This window comes from Podarcis vaucheri (assembly GCF_965113315.1).
Source record: "Podarcis vaucheri genome assembly, chromosome: 3".
NCBI classification, from domain to species: Eukaryota; Metazoa; Chordata; class Lepidosauria; order Squamata; family Lacertidae; genus Podarcis; species Podarcis vaucheri.
Genome location: NC_138761.1, coordinates 89,658,483 through 89,671,978, shown reverse-complemented (window position 1 = coordinate 89,671,978; position 13,496 = coordinate 89,658,483).

The window sequence follows — 13,496 nt, the reverse complement described above, 5'->3', positions numbered from 1 at the left end:
GGAGGTCTCCGCCTACCTCAGCCAATCGCCCAATCCTGCCTGGGGAGGCATTGCCAAGGGATTGGCCAGGTAAGGGGAGGGACCGCCCTGCCCATACAACAGAAGGTGAATCTTACCTGTGAAGCGTCAGTGGGCTCCAGAGCTTCTCCCATCCTGCCCTCCCTCAGTTAAGTCTTCTTTTGCAGGTTAACCTCTTCTCCACAGGTACACATGTGCTGCTACATCAGGGCCGCTGTTGAAGGGCCGGAAAGGAATTTTCCTGCATAAAGGGGTTGTTTTGAGGGAAGGCATTGGCCATACGCCGAGAGGTTGTCATTGTTCTCCCATCCAACGGTGGCAAAATGGGGGGCAGGCTCTCTGCTTGAACATAAGTTCTCCAGAGCCAGCCCAAACCCCACACATTCTGGATAACCCTGAAGTCTCCCAGATCCCCGGCTGGGGACTGGGAAGGATAAATGCCCAATTCCTGAGCCAAGGTCTCCCTACATCTCAGACTTAATAAAGTTGTGGCCATTTTTAATCTCATAGCACATTGTCTTGAGTCGTTATTCCATTTGGGGGTCACCTGGGGTTGGGGGGACTCCGCCTGTCCACACAAATCAGGAAGCAGAACCTTGCAGAAGCATAACTCAAATGGTACAAGATTCTTCCTCTCCATTTCAGGGGATTTCATCGCTCCCACTGCAGCCCCTTATAGCACAGTCACATACAGTACAGTTCTATAGGACCCCTAAACTCTCGGGAGATACTTCTTGGGTGCTGCAGGGGCTGCTGAGGGGGAGGAGTCAAAAAGAAAGAACAGCGGTGTGACCTGCAATCTGCGCATGCAACCACCGCATCCAACCCTAAATAAAGGAATGGATAAAAGAAAATCTTGTGGATGTGCTTCCCTACAACTCTTGTCCTGCGTATGTTAAACACAAATTGATGCATGCCCCCCAAGACTCTGTCCCTAATTGGTTTTAAGTTTAACAGGTGTTAATTTGTCTGAAGAAAATACTTGCAGGCAAATTAATGGTGCATCAAAGTTATTTCAACCTGCTTTAAAAGTGCCTTCCACCAGTTAGTTAAATGTCATTTCGTCTGTTTGTCACCCTTCCCTCTATATGGTGCTACTCTCAGCATTTCTCTCTCCCTCCCTCCCCCCTCTCTCTCTCAGCTAGTGGGTGGGCTTCATAAAATATGGTCAATTGCTTGGCTAGCAAAAATAAATTAAACTTTTAAGATGGTAATTTAAACTTCAACTGACTTGGTAGAGGAACTAATGGGAAGAAGTGAATCAGTACTCTGCAGCTATAGACCCCATACTGGCTGACTCAAGGCTTTTTTTTTTTAATCAGATGTTGAATTGACTCAAGCATCCTCTCTATTTTCCACAGGATCTTTATCTTTCCCCTGCCTCCTACCTCAAAGGCACACTGCTTTTAGCTGGTTTAAGTAAACCAAACACTGTGCTAGACTAGGATCTTGATATTCCATTTGTAAGATAAGAAACAAATAGGAAACGAATCAGCAATGAGTTGTTTTGAAGTAGTAATTGGCTTCCATGATTAACCATAGTTTAAATGATACCCCAAAAAATGGAGCTGGAAAAATTGAAAGCTGCTCTTACACACCTACTCCTTAGTAAACCAGTTATAGTAAACCATGCCGATGCCACTCCCTCCTCACAGGCTCTGGACCTGGTGTCTTCCATGGCGACACTAGGGCTCTCCCAGTTTGTTTCGGGCCCCACACATCAAGCAGGCCACACGCTGGATCTGATCTTTGGCGTCGGTATAGATGTGATCCTGTCTCCTTCGATGAAGGTGCCATGGTCAGATCACTATGCTCTGAAAGCCAGGATTGATGTTCCACCCCCACCCTGCTTAGGTGGTGAGCCGATTTGGGCTCGCCCGCGGAGGCTGATGGACCCTGATAGATTCCGTCAAGCCTTGCAGGACCTTTCTCCCCCTGGCGACTCATTGACTGAGCTTGTTGAGGGCTGGAATACCCAGCTCCTGGCAGCCATCAATGAGATCGCACCTAAGCGCCCTCTGCGACCCCGCAGAAACCGGGCTCCCTGGTCTACTGAGGAGCTCCGGAAAATGAAGCGGGACCTCAGACGGCTAGAGCGAGTATGGCGGGGTGCCCGTGACGGAGCCTCAAGAACATCTTATAGGGTTTTTATGAAAACCTACGAGATGGCAGTGAAGGCCGCCAAGAAGTCCTACTTCTCGGCCTCCATTGCAGCCGCTAGCTCTCGCCCGGCACAATTATTTAGTATAATTCGGTCTTTAACGTCCCTCGAAGGACAGCCAAATTTAAATAACAATTCGACACATAGCTGTGAGGCATTTGCGAGCTTTTTTGCGGAGAAGGTCCTGTCGCTCCGCCATGACCTCCCTGCCAATTTGGATACAATAAAAGAACTGGAGGCCCCTCGACTGTCCTCGGGTCCAGTATTGGACCACTTTGACCGGATATCCCCAGCCGATGTGGACAGACTCCTCCGAGCTGGAAAGCCCACCACTTGTCCTCTCGACCCGTGCCCGTCTTGGCTGATTAGAGCATGTCCAGACGAGGTGCGGGCCCCCCTGGGGGATATCATCAATTTGTCCCTTGGCACCGGGACATTCCCAGGGGAACTGAAGGAGGCAGTGGTGCGTCCGCTCTTAAAGAAAACATCATTAGATCCCTTAGATCTATCCAATTACCGCCCAGTTTCGAATCTTCCATTCCTGGGCAAGGTGATTGAGAGAGCGGTTGCTGAACAGCTTGGTAGGTTTCTGGATGAAACATCGGCTCTGGATCCATTCCAGTCCGGCTTCCGCGCTGGTCATGGGACCGAGACGGCTCTGGTCGCCCTAACAGATGATCTCCGTAGACAGCTGGACCGAGGCGGGTCGGGGCTGCTGATTCTTCTAGATCTGTCAGCAGCTTTCGACATGGTCGATCACGAACTTTTGGACCACCGCCTCGCCGACGTGGGGATCCAGGGCGCAGTCCTTCAATGGCTGCGCTCGTTTCTCTCTGGTCGGGGACAGAGGGTGGCGCTTGGGGGGGAACTGTCATCCCGCCACTCCTTGGTGTGTGGAGTGCCTCAGGGTGCGATTCTCTCCCCGATGCTTTTTAACATCTTTATGCGCCCCCTCGCCCAGCTTGTCCGGAGTTTTGGGCTGGGCTGCCATCAGTATGCCGATGACACCCAACTCTATCTGTTGATGGATGGCCATCCTGACTCGGCCCCAGACACACTGATCAGATGCTTGGAAGCTGTGGCTGGATGGTTACGTGGGAGCCGGTTGAAGTTAAATCCTTCGAAGACAGAGGTCCTCTGGCTGGGACGGGACGATATGGGATTGAGGGGGCAACTCCCATCTCTTGCGGGGGTGCAATTAGTGCCAGCACCGTCCGTTAAGAGTTTGGGTGTAATCTTCGATACCTCCCTCTCTATGGAGGCGCAGATTGCAGCTATAACAAAGGCGGCATTTTTTCATCTCCGCCAAGCTAAGCAGTTGGCCCCTTACCTCTCTCGCCCTGACCTAGCCACTGTGATCCACACGACGGTCACCTCCAGACTGGATTATTGTAACTCGCTCTACGTGGGGCTGCCCTTGAGACTGACCCAGAAACTCCAGCGGGTGCAGAATGCCGCAGCGAGACTCCTTACGGGGTCTTCGCTGCGGGATCACATTCATCCGGTGCTATACCAGCTGCACTGGCTCCCAGTGGAGTACAGGATCAGGTTTAAGGTGCTGGTTTTAACCTTTAAAGCCCTATACGGCCTAGGACCCTCGTATCTACGGGACCGCCTCTCCTGGTATGCCCCACAGAGGAACTTACGGTCCTCTAATAAAAACATCTTGAAGGTCCCAGGCCACAGAGAGGTTAGTCTGGCCTCAACTAGAGCCAGGGCTTTTTCGGCTGCGGCTCCAACCTGGTGGAACGCTCTGTCACAAGAGACAAGGGCCCTGCAGGACTTGACATCTTTCCGCAGGGCCTGCAAGACAGAGCTGTTCCACCAGGCCTTTGGCTAGGGCACAGCCTGACTCCCTCCTTCAGCAATCTTTACAATACTTTAGTTTATGGTTGCCATTAATTTTGATTTTAATTAATTCTTATGATGTTTTTATATTGTTGCACTTTTTTAGTGTTGTTAGCCGCCCTGAGCCCGGCTTCGGCTGGGGAGGGCGGGATATAAATAAAAATTTATTATTATTATTATTATTATTATTATTATTATTATTATTATTATTATTGAGTTGCAGAGCAAAATTGTGTAAATGGTGGTTTTTAAACCAGGTTCCTGCTTTTGCAATAGTTCTAATCTGGAGAAGAGCCCTCTCCTCTCTCTTTACTAAATCCCTTCTCTGCTAACAGCCTCTCATCTCAATTGAAGGGAAGTAACAGAGCAATGGGTTGTATTCAGCTAAGCCCTACACAGAGCAAACTCATTGAAAATCATGAAACTAACCTAATGTGTATTTCAATAAGTCTACTCTGAGTAGGACTAGCATTTCATACCAATACATATTCTGTAGATGAGATGTCTTCCAGACTTTCCTTTATCTGCAAGTCCTCCAAACCCTTGACCTCCTTATAATTGGATATTGGCCCATTCACCTCCCTGCTGGAATGAAGCTTTAATATTTGTCTTTGTCTTCCTTTGCCGGAGCATTTCTGCTTACCTTAATCTGTAGAGAAGTCCTGAGATGCTCACTTGTCAGTGGAGGCTGTATTTCTATGGAAATAGTTCAGCTTCTTTGCCCAGGCAGGTGCCTTATGTGACCCATGAGAGCAGCAAAATAACCAGACTGTACAACGGTGATGGGATAAAATCAGGCCAAATCTTTATTGACATCAGCAGGCAAGGCAAGGGTTGGCATGGCATTGGGTCCCAGGATCAGTTCCTCATTCTACAAGCCCCATGTTGATGGAATGGATCTGCTGGGTTTGGATCACTCCAAACCCATATGATGGGAGTCAGCCAGTGTTGAGCCTTGCTGTGGTACAAGTCAAGCAAGGAAGGTCCCATTGGGGGACCAGGGTGCAGATTCCAACCAGGCAGATATAGAACCACACTTCTGTTTGCTGTGGTCAATTCTCCCCTCAGGCCCCTTATGTCCCCCCCCAGCCTATGTTGATCCTGACCAATGCCATTTCCGCCCTCATACAAACAATGTTCTTCTGCCTAACAATGGAAAGCCATAATTTCAATAGGGGAAATGCAAACAAAAAACAAACAAACAAAAAAACCACCAACCAAGTACCAATCATGTTGAGAGGGGGAAAATCATTTCTGGCCCTGTCAACTACTGACCCAAAATTGCTCAGTGAAGGCTCTAACCTGAAAGTGGGCAGGTGGGAAGCTCTCAAAGCAAAATGGCTGTGAGCTCCAGGGGAAGCAGCCTTATATAGGCTTCCCCTCCCCTCTTCAGCAGGGGCTCATGGGACAGCTTTTTCCCATGAGCCCACTACACAGAGAAGATACTAGGCAAAACCTTGCCCAGTATTATGTTGCAATCTATGGGCCACAGCACCACTGGGCAATGGCGCCCCATGCCTACTGGGCACGGAACAGGGCTTCTTTTATTTCTCATACAACCAACCATTTCACTCTTGCTTTTTTCTGGTTTGCATCATTTAATAAGTCTTAAACTAGAAACCTGAAATCAAATGAATAGGTTTTACTCATAGGATCCAACTCTCATTTCCGTTCTGCCTAATCCTACCTAAATTGCTAGATGAAGAATGGATTCAGCTCTGTCTCTTTTTAAAGATATCTTCTAAGGTATTGCCTGATGAGACATCTGTGTGCATCATTTAAAAGCAAGAATGTTTCATCTTCAAAAATATTTTATTCATTATTTATTAGAAATTAATCCAGAGGATACTATTTCTTGTCTTTATGATCATCTAAAATGCACACAATTAACTGCAATTTGTAAATTAAGTGAGTATATAGAATTGGCAAAATTAACTTCAATTATAAGATATCAATCAAATAAAAAGTTAAGAATGGAGTGGAAGTATTTCGAAGATTATATGTCAAAATATTGTTCTAAAAATGACATGTTAATAGGCTTAGAATAAAAAATGTAAGCAATAACAAAACAAATAAAGAAGGAAGGAAAAATCAGAATTTAACAAAAATAATTTATTATAGAATGCAAGGGGGAAGGTAGAAAGAAATATAAAAAAGTTTAATTTCTGTGGAGGGAAGTAGAGGGTGGGTGGGCGGTCTTATAATTAAGTTTATAAATATGCAGCTGTTGTAATTTAGATATTATATTTTATGTGAGGGAATCATTGGAAATTTTGGTTATTATATATATATGTTAAGTTTTGATAAAGATCTTTGAAAATTCAAAAAACACACACACAAGAAAAAAAACACAATTAACTACAATTTATTTAATTGGATAGCACTTGCTATAGAATGAACATTATTTTAGAATGAGGCAGTCCAAAGTGCTGCCTTCCAGGTGTCACCCCTAGTCAGTATGGCCTAAATTTCTGAAGGGCATCATATTGGCCACTTGTTCAAAATATTAACAAATATTATTATAAAATGAAACCTCAAACTGTGCAGGAAATATCTCCTTGGGTTGTCCTAGTCATATACTAGGTAAAGGTAAAGGTACCCTCTGACGATTAGGTCCAGTCGCGGACAACTCTGGGGTTGTGGCGATCATCTTGCTGTATAGGCCGAGGGAGCCGGCATTTGTCTGCAGACAGCTTCCAGGTCATGTGGCCAGCATGACTAAGCCGCTTCTGGCGAACCAGAGCAGCGCACAGAAATGCCGTTTACCTTCCCTCCGGAGCGGTACCTATTTATCTACTTGCACTTTGACGTGCTTTCAAACTGCTAGGTGGGCAGGAGCAGGGACCGAGCAACGGGAGCTCACCCCATCACGGGGATTCCAACCGCCGACCTTCTGATCAGCAAGCTCTAGGCTCAGTGGTTTAGACCACAGCGCCACCCACATCATATGCTAGATTGGTGATAAAAGTGTGTGTGGGGGGGGACCCTATTGCTTTCAGGAAGGAAACAGATTCATTGTGCATAGAATACAGACCTAAAATAAGCTTGGATATATGTGTGACATGAAGGTGAAGATGCATGAGAATAATAGGTTGTGACAAATCACTATATTGGGGAAATTCTGAAAATGAAGTGGGTAGGAAATGTAGAGTAGGAGGAAACCTATTCTGAAGTTGAGTCAGAAATAGCAGAGAAACAGAAGGTTATTTTATATGAAAAAGTATGGAATTGAAAAACAAGCTTCTGACAAGAAAATAAAATTAAATGGAAATGCACAAATACAAAAGCAAGAGAGAGGAGAAAGAGAAAATTCATGTAATACCACAAAGTGGCTTTTCTACTCATCTTTCTCTTAGTGGAAAAATAATAATAAGTGGGGTCAAATGACAAGTGTTCACTTCTAATTTCAGTATTTTTTTATATAATTGTGTGACAATGGGATCAGAAATCTTAGCTCAGGATCACTTTGCTGCCTCAGAATTATTAATCAACCTTTATTAATGGAATAAGAGACCAACAACAATGCAGTGTAATCCTCAACATGTCAACCCAAAAGTAAACCCAACTGAGTTTTTCGGGAGTTACTCCCTAGTAAGTGTGCTCTTAAAGCTGCAGCCTAAGTCCACTTTCTGGGAAATTATTGTATCTAATTCTCTGCCTCATTTGAAATGCAACCTGTGCAGGCTAGCTGAGATGTGGGGAGGACAAAGGAATGGCACATTTAGCAAACTGGATTGATTTTGTTTTAATTGAACACACGAGGATAAGGAAAGGAACTATGACTAGGAAAGTTGATGTAGTCCCCTTGGATAGTTTAGCAGGCTTCTGAGATTTGGTGCACAGAACAATCCATGCTTGTTCATGCTGAACCATGTTTGCCCAGTTGACTGCTTCAATCAGTTGAAGTGGCATTTTTACAAGTGCCACATAATAGTCATTCCACCCTTGTGTGGAATCAGTCCTATAGCGGGGGAGGGGAGGTGTGGCCATCACCTGCCCCTCCACTATCAAGGGTATTCTGTTAAAGGAATCCGGGGGTCTGGATTTCATCCACAGCCCACGGAGGGGTGAGGGCCATGCCATGCCATGACCCACTGTGAGCCCTGGGGTAGAGCTCAAGTTGATTACCATCGACTGAGCTCCCTCTTTGGGTGGCTACCCTTACCAGACTCCCTGCAAGGAGTCAGTTATCATTTGGATGCCAATGCCTAAGCCAATACCTCTCATATTCTGTATTCAATAAAGTTGTGGCCAAAATTTTTCCCATTAGCATTTAAAATTAATTCATGTGTCATTGTCTCTTTATATCCCAAGGGGGCTGGGTTGTGGCCTTGACAAGCAATGTCATTCCACACTTGTGTGGATCAACCCTATAGTGTGGCAATACCCACTTTTTGGAACTGCCTTCTCCTACATATTAGGCAGGCCTCTAAGATGACAAGATGGTTGGACAGTGTTCTCGAAGCTACAAACATGAGTTTGACCAAACTGCGGGAGGCAGTGGAAGACAGGAGTGCCTGGCATACTCTGGTCCACGGGGTCATGAAGAGTCGGACATGACTAAACGACTAAACAACAACAAATAAGACAAATAAACCAAGATATGAAATTGTAGCATGCAATTTTATTATGTCTATTTCTTCTAATCTGCTATTATTAGAGTCTCAGCCTGCAAATTATGTTGAAAAATATTTGTTTTCAATGGGCCATACCTCAATTTGTTTCTAAAGTTCCTCAATTTGTTTCTAAAGTTTGATTCTATTGGTGTTTTAAATGAATATTTTATATCTTTTCTGTAAACTGCTTAAAGCTTTTGGTCAATTGAAGTGGCATATAAACCTTGTCAAATAAATAAGTATTTCATTCATGCACTTTGGTACATGACCACAAGGAGAAACTTTAACCTAAGCCAAAGTCAGTTACACAGAGGCAGCTGCCGCCATCTCTGAGATCACATGTAGCATTTGTTTAAGCCATACTGCTGGAGACTTACATGGAAAAATAAAGTCTAGGCATTTGTTCAGGGAAGTTTTTTATGGCTGAAGTTTTATTTTGTTGGGAGCCACACAGAGTGGCTGGGGCAACCCAATCAGATGTGTGGCATAGTAGTAGTAGTAATTATACAAATTGATATTCTACAGAATTTGTGTCTCATGTTATTTTCCCATATTGGTATCAGAATGCATATGGATTTCTATCAGAATTGTTATACATCATGACCACAGTCTAACATAGTTAAACATGCTTTCACCCATTTTTTTCAGAGGATTAACCACTGCAAAGTCCATGTTGGATTGCAGCCAAAACCCAAGGAGCTCGGCATTGTATGCTTCCCGCCCCGCCCCCTCTGGTTACATCCTTTTGAAAACTGTGGAAGGGGAGAGAAAATTTCCATGGAATTCCCTTGGTTGGGTTGCAGGGTTTTTGTTGTGCTTGCTGCAGCCTTCTGTGGTTAGAGAAAACCCTATGAGGTTCACATGTGAACATGAAAATATGTTCTCTGATAGATGCTCTTTTTACTGAAAGCTCAGGAGATGATGTCGTGAAGTAACTCCTCTCATGTTTTTAAGGGGGGGGGGTTTCAGATCAGGAAGCACAGGCAGCCAGGGAGGCTGCAGGATTTTGAATTAATGTTTCATGAAAAGAAAATCAGACTAATACCATCTATGTCCACATTGCAGGGATGACATAAATTCATCCATGCATCAACCAAAACTATAAATAAATTCTAAAGTGCCCTGAAAGAAAGGCAGTGGAATAGTGGTGCACTCCAATTCAAAATATCACAGCTCTATTTTATTTTTAGGACAGAAGAGGAATTTATTTGCTGACCTGAATTTTTGGTGTGCAAACGCTGTACATGAAAATGTGTGTTTTACACACACAGGCATTGCATGCAACATGCACGACTTATGGGTGAATAAATTGAAAAGTGCATATTTATATACATGTGCATATAAAATATATACAGCGGGACTGGATGCATGGCATAGGATGCAAAAGCACATTATGGGATTAAATGGCTTGGACTGGAACGGTAAACTAGTGTCAGTGAGATCAAAATAAGGTTTGGGAGGGGCACAGATAGCTTTTTGGATACGGCCCATTGAAAACAAATATTTTTCAACATAATTTGCAGGCTGAGACTCTAATAATAGCTGTTTCTCTTGTATACAGTTTTCTGTATTCCTAATGAACTGATAATGAGCTGCCAATTTCTTATGTATTCTAGTCGTTGAAAAACTACAATACATGATATTAAAGACCTCGGGCTGGAAAAACGCTGAAACAAATCACACAAAGCTTAATATTATTCAAATTATGCTTGTGGCCTATTTTTATTGTGTAATTGACATTTCAAAACATATTTTTCTTTATTTGATTTATATCCCACCTTTTCTTCCAAGAGCTACAGGTGGCATACATAGTTCTCCCCCCCCCTCCTCATGTTATAGGGCTGCCATACCAACTGGAAAATTCCGCTCTTGTCTCGGTGGCTGGGGCTACCACGGCCGCAGGGGTGTGTGGGGTAATTTAATAGTAAATTTCCAGGCTTTTGTCTGTTCCCTGGTGGAAGCAGAAGGGCTGTGGAGAGGTTGCTTCCTTGTTGCCTCCCAGATTGCAATTTTGGAAACCCACTCACCACCCTGCTGCCTGTCACTGCCAATCACAAAAAATCCCACCCACAATAACTTTGGACGGTTGCCCCCAAAAGCTCAGCTTATTGAAATATGGCAGCCTGATCATGTTATCCTCACAGGTAGGTTAGGATGAGAGTGAGTGATAGGCCCAAGGTCACCCAAGTGACCTTGAACTTAGTCCGACTAAACTGCCACACTGGCTCTTAAGTTCTGTTAGCTGTCATTTGCCAACTACATTAAGTCAGCCTGCAATGGCCTCTAACGTGGTAGGATTCAGACACCAGATGGATTATACCTGATCCGGTTAATGCTAAATCCACTCACACCTAACCTAAACACCTTCACAAATAGTCTCTTTACACCAGGTTTCAAGAAATATGTTGGTTGTCCCTCCTTTTCTGATCACAAGCAACACATTGGTATGGAACGGTTAGACTCAGTCTCCATTGCAACAGGAAAGTGAATAATGAGGAGAGGGAATCTGGCATTTCACACCTGTGTTCTCAATTATATCTTCGCTCACTTATTTATTATTTAATCTTAAACTCTCGTATTACATTGCCTGAACATATGAAGTTTCTGAAGCTGATAGTGAGCTAATTATGTGATTGACAAGGCCTAAAGTTATCACGCCACATATTTATTTGTAACCCAGTTATAACTTGAAAGCATGCATATAGCCCATTATAAATCAAATAAGTCAACCCCTGCGCTTGCTGAAATTTGGCTGGAAAATCATACGTTTCCAGAGGCACAGAAATCAGCATATTGCCTGACAGTGTTCTGTGTTAGCAGAAGCATGATATGATATATTTCCAGATGAGTCAGAACTATTTTTGTTGTTGCATCCCCCTCCCGACACCCTGCACAACCCATAAGGCCACAAAGTCTTTTAGCGAATGAATTACATTTGCCCTAGTTGTAGAAAGAGATTGATCCTCAGAAGATGGAAAAAGCTCTGACTCTTATGTCCTACTTTTAAAGATTTGTATGTTGACATGGCAGAAATTGCTTCATATGAGCATCTTATTTATAAGATTAATGAGGAAAAAAGAAGAAATTCATGTGATAAGGGAAGCAAAGTACTTCTTCTCTAAGGAATACCCGTCCTGGGTTTCGCAGGCTAATGTTTTATATAATAAATGTGCTGTCTGGGTGTTTGTAAGCAGTGGATTTGTTGCAGAATATGCACGTCAGCGGTACATAAGATTACTATGGAGGTATGAGAGATGGATTTTTGAAGTGATGGCACATCACTCATCTATATTTCACACCATTCTTACTCAAGGTTTCATCTAAATCGCTAAAGATATTTGGAAGGGCTTGTGGAAGGGATAATGCCTCACTTTTGCTGTATACATCAGAGGCAAATAAAAATGCCCACTTGAGTAATCAAAGGGAAATTTAATTGAACCCATTGTAAAGTATGAGCTCTAACCACCTGCCCCATCCATTCTCAAAAACCATTGGAACTCAATCCGTGTTAGTTATCACAAAGACGGGCTCTATCACTCGGTGCATGGCATAATCCAGGCTTTCATTGTACTACTGTGCCAGAGTAATGACCATTATATTGTAAGGTAGGTTAGATATTCATTTTAAATTGAATAATATGTTTGAAGACCTTTATGGCATTCTACAATGACAGGAGCACATCTTATTCCAGACCATTAAAACCATGATAATTTTCCTCTCATTGCTGTTGTTTGAGAGCAGGTTTGATATGGCAAAAAGACATGGCTAATAATTCTGCAAGTGATCAGACATAAGTGAGCCATGTATTATGTCCTTATGTAAAAATAAACCATACCTGCTGCTTCTGTTTAATAAATCAGAATGCAGTATCGATTATAGCATCACTCTTACAAACATTTATTGAGGAGGAGCATAAGGAACATTTATCAATCGCATTCTGATTTTTGCAACTACATGGATCTCTCTCTCTCTCTCTCTATATATATATATATGATAGGTTTGAATCAGAGCTAAGCAGTTTTACTAATAATCACTACACTGGCCCATTAAACATTCCAGATAAATTGAACAAAAAGCCTTAGTAGATCATGTTTCCATAGTGTGGCTATTATAGGCCAATGCTATTAGCTTAGGAAATCAAATTAACCAAAACAAAAACAAAAACAAAAACCACTTTTCACTTTTTATGTTATCCCTTGCATTTTGTCTCTAAAACAGAGACACTTTGCAACCAGGTTAATTAGGAAAAGCATGACCATGGGGGATGGAAAGCTTTGTCAGCTTAATTTTCTAACCAATCATTTATTTGTGTTGGTTCTTTAAACAGCTGTGTTTATCCTCCCTGCATAGGAACCAGTGCAAGACATCAACAGATTCTACAGTCTGTAAAGAGCTAAGCAAAACTTTGTTAGCTTTTATGGAGGTCCCAGCTCTTTTTTAGCTTTAAGGGAACATCTCCACTTAATCCTTTAAATTTGGCAGGTCTTAGGTCCATAGGGAGACATCACCTTGCCAACAAAGGCCCATATAGTTAAAGCTATGGTTTTCCCAGTAGTGATGTATGGAAGTGAGAGCTGGATCATAAAGAAGGTTGATCGCCAAAGAATTGATGCTTTTGAATTATGGTGCTGGAGGAGACTCTTGAGAGTCCCATGGACTGCAAGAAGATCAAACCTATCCATTCTTAAGGAAATCAGCCCTGAGTGCTCACTGGAAGGACAGATCCTGAAGCTGAGACTCCAATACTTTGGTCACCTCATGAGAAGAGAAGACTCCCTGGAAAAGACCCTTATGTTGGGAAAGATGGAGGGCACAAGGAGAAGGGGACGACAGAGGATGAGATGGTTGGATAG